The sequence below is a fragment of the Bos indicus x Bos taurus genome, chromosome 10 (assembly GCF_003369695.1).
Source record: "Bos indicus x Bos taurus breed Angus x Brahman F1 hybrid chromosome 10, Bos_hybrid_MaternalHap_v2.0, whole genome shotgun sequence".
Lineage (NCBI taxonomy): Eukaryota > Metazoa > Chordata > Mammalia > Artiodactyla > Bovidae > Bos > Bos indicus x Bos taurus.
Window position 1 is genome coordinate 15,122,390 of NC_040085.1, and position 4,316 is coordinate 15,126,705.

Consider the following 4,316-nt stretch of genomic DNA (forward strand, 5'->3'; position numbering starts at 1 on the left):
AGGAGGTTTAGTGTGTGAGGGTGCCCTCCAAGGCATGACCCACTTAGAGTAATGAGCCCCCAGGCCCCATCCGAGGTGAGTGTCTGAGAGGGCACAGGACTTTCACCCGTAGCTCCTCCCCCTTCCAGACACAGCCTCCACTGTCTCCAACTACCTTCCCATCATGACCAGGAGGACTGCACTCCAGCCCACCTCCCATCTCCTCCTGGGACCTGGCCCGTGGTCCAAGACACTCTATTCTTCTCCCTCATTACTTCCTACCATAGCTTTTGGTATTGCTGGAAGATGGAGGTTCTTTGGCCCATTTAGAGCAGGTCATCTGAGGGGGAGGCAGGCAAATGAGGGAAGAGTCACGATGAGCAGGACCCTGGGGAAAGAAGGGCTGAGGAGGATCACCAGAGGGCTGGAAAGTAGAGGAGTAAGCTCCCTCTCAACTAAACAAGCTCAGTCTTCCACCTCCCCCAGACTCACTGCCACACCTGGGCTGCTTAGGGAAGGCCTGGACCACAGAGCACGGGGGCTGAGGAGGCCCTGGCCTGAATCCTTCCCAATGTGCTACACATGGCCACTCCCAGCCCCTCAGGGCTCTGAGCTCCCGATGCAGCAGCTAGAGTAAGTGCCCGTTCCAGGGAGGAGAGGAAGAGGAAAGAAGGGCAACAGGGAAGGAAAAAGGAAAGTCCTAAGCAGGTGGGCAGTGGAGAGAGAGGGAGAAGGTTCAAGAACATGGAGGATGGTGAACAAGGAAACGAACAGAGAGAAAATATAGAGGAAGTGAGGTGGGTGCCCTTGAAAGACCCACAGGCTGTCCCATCTTTCTCTTCACATCCTCCTCCACTTTCCCTGCCTAGCACCAGTCTTCTTAGGAAAGACTTGGAGAACAATGAGGAAATAAGTGGAGGAAACAGGGACACGTGTGAAAAGGGAGATGCAGGGGATACTCAGAGAATCCAAGCTTCCAGAGCAGAAAACAGGCAGAGAGAACAGCCAGCGACCACGCAGCAGACAGGCCACCAAAGGAGGGTGCTGAGAGGGGATGGGAGAGGAGACAGAGAGGGCGAGCCTTGGATAGAGAAGCCGGAAGAGCCAAGGGTCTGGTACTGGTCACAGGAAAGAATCCTGGGTCACCCTCAGATGCCGGCAAAATCAGGAAAGCGGAGAACGGTTAGGTTCAAGAAGAGTGGATGAAGACCCAGGAGCAGGATGTGCAGGCTAAGATGGGACAAGCAGAGGGTGAGCAGAGGCTGGGCTCAGAGAAAGGCAGAGACGTGTGGAAATACAGGCATGTCAGACGGTGCAATGGGCAGAAATATGGAGCCAGGGAGAACGGGAGCCCAGGTCCAGCTTTGAGACAGGGAACCAGGCAGAGGGGAAGGGAGACAGACCCAGAGAAGGACAGACATACAGGGAGCCAGGCAAAAGCAGGGCTTCTCTCCTCGGCCCCTTACCTGCGGCAGGAGTGTCCAACCGGCACGCTCACCCTCCAGGACTCCTAGCAGAATGAGGAGCTGCTTCGGGAGGACAGAGAGTAGGGATGGATGTGAGAGGGGGCTAGGATAGGGAGAGGATGGCAAACTAGACCAGACGGGTGGGGCAGAACCCTGGAACCGTGTTAAGCCCTCCCTTCTTCCCCCTTCCATAGGAGACAGTGGGAACCGCCTGTCTACCCCTCACCACCCCCCGACTCCATCTATACCCAGTCTGGCTCGCTCAGGACATAGGGTTCCCTGAGGACAAAGCCTAGTCTTTGTCACCTGGTTCTGACCAAGCCTGACCTGATGTTCCCAGCCCCTTATCATGTCCCCAGGGCAATGGGTACTAGGCAGTGACGCACTGGACCGCAGACTAAACCCCCAGCTTGCGTACTAGGTCCTCGAGTGACCTGGAGATGGGGACAAGTAGCTTTCATGCCAGGGGGAAATGAGTTGGCATATGCACCTGCAGGAGATGGGAATGTGGGGTTGACTAGGATCCCACCAAGGACGTGGATATAGGGTACAAGTCCCCTGGAGACAGATGTGTATTCCTGAGTCCAACAATGGGGCAGTGGAGGGCCCTAGGGAGTTGGAGACCATGGGGGAGAGACCACATAATTGGTGGAAAGCAGAGAAGTCGTCCTACCCACCTCCACACTCTAGAGCTATATTGAGAGGCGACAGGAGATAGTTTGGGAGGGGGAGCTTGGGAGCATGTTCCTGGGTGTGAGGGTGTAGGGAAAGCCAGGGCAGCGGAGTCTGGCTTTGTTTCCTGAACACAATGTCCACTTAGTCATAACAGGCACGGCTACTGCCTCTGAGAGGTGGCATCACTGGAGGCGGGGAGGGGGCCACGAGGGCCTGGGGCGCTTGGGGACACCCACCAAGAAGGACATGTGAGTATGAGCCCCACGAGGGTTGAGAGGTGACACCAGGGTTCTACCTGGGAAGACGGGAGCTGACTGCAGAGCCCCCACCCTGTGGAATGCCAAGCTTGGGGCCCAGCTGGTGTAAATCCCGGGGATTGCCAGGGCCCCAGCCAGCCTCAGCAGCACCTGCACCCTCTGGCAGCCCAGGGAGGCGGAAGGGAACACCGCCACCCTCACCCCTCCTGCCTCAGGCCCCAGGGATTAACGCCTCTCCCACCCCCTTCCCATCCCACATGGGAGCAGAGGATGGCAGTGAAGGGTAAAAGCGTCTACGTGCAAATGTGTGTTTGGGTGTGCAAAACAATGCAGAGGAAAATCTGCAAACTGGAGTATGTAAGTGTGGAAAACCCTCATGTGTGTGTTAAGACTGGGCATGGACCCGTAGTGGTCAAGTCTGGACAGTAGATTGCTGGACTGCGGGTCTGCGTGCACATCTGCCATGGTGGCATGGGGGAACTCCGTCTTCTGCTTGACAGGTCAGACAGTGGCCACTGTATCAGGAGCGTCGGGGAGGGGCTGGGGGCTCCGGGTGTGTCCCTAACGTAATGCAACCTCACGTTCCCAGGAGGACACCTGCCTGCAGACAGGGGAACACACAGAGAGGGCAGCACGAAATTCTTTTCCTGACAAAGGGAAACTGAGTCAAGGACCCGGGCAGTGGAGCCCCTCCCTGGGCATCCTGGCTCCAGCTGCCAGGCCCCAGCACCATGGGGCTCCAGGTCCAGAGAGGGTGGGGAGTTGCTCCCAGCCTGGGGCCATGTGAGGACAGGCCAGGGAGGAAAGGAGGAGGGGAGCCTGTAGCTGGGAGACAGGGGACAAGCCTCTGGTCTGCAGGAGAAGGTGGCCCTCACCCCGTGTGCTCAACTCCCCCTTCAGATTAAAAATAACCAAGGTAAGGGCTTGATGAGGGGGCGGCGGGGAGGTGGTGTGAGAAGTCCTGTCTTGCCACTATCTGCCCATCAGTCCTTTGGAGGGGAGGAATGTGCCCAAGGACTAAAAAAAGGCCCTGGAGCCAGAGGGGCTGGGGCAACAGACCTTTCATGGGCAAATCTGGAGGCCCCGGTGTCCTCTTGTCACCTCCAGAGCCAAGGGATCAAGGGAGGAGGGGCTGGGAGGAGAGAGAGGTGGAAGGGAGGGTCCCTCCGGAAGGACTCCAAATTTAGGCAGGGGGTGGGGGCAGCAAAATATAAAGGAGCGCGCTCCAAGGACAGGCTGACACTTCTCTGAACCAGGTAAGTACGGGGTTCAGGGTGGGAGCCCCCATCTCAAAGGGAATGGGCTGAGATCAGTCAGAGGCCCGAGGGTTCTTGCTCCAGCCCTGGGAAGTTGCCCCCGACGGAGGGGAGGTTCCCAGGGGAAAACCAGAACCCTCTTTTCTTCTACCGGCATGGCCTCCCCGGCTTTCGGCTTTCGTCTCTTCCATATGCTTTCTTCCCCTTTGTCCTTCCTTGGATGGCTTCCCTCTTGCAGTCCAGTTTTTTGTTTTTTGTTTTCAAAGGGAGGATGGTTACAATATTGTGGTGGTTCTTGCCATACATCAACATGAATCGGCCACGGGTGGCTCAGTTTTATTTTTCCTCTTGGTTTTTGTCAGCACGTGTCACTATCACACTTCCTGGTCTGTCTCTCTTCCTGCCCCTCTTGGCTGTGTGTTCTAATCTCCTTGCATTTCTCTGTTTCAAACGCAGATTCCACACCCCACTCCTTGCACTTTTACCAACTCTGCATCCTTTCTTTCCTGTCTCTCTGCCTCTCACCTGCCCCTGACTGCCCCTTTCAAGTCTGTCCCGCTCGGTTGACTCTCTGGCTTGAGACTCGCAGGTTACTTCTCCCCAAGGGCTGCCTCCCTTGTTCTTCATTCTCCTTGTCTCTTCTTCTCTCTGCCCGGCTGTACCTCTGTGGCTCATGGTCCAGG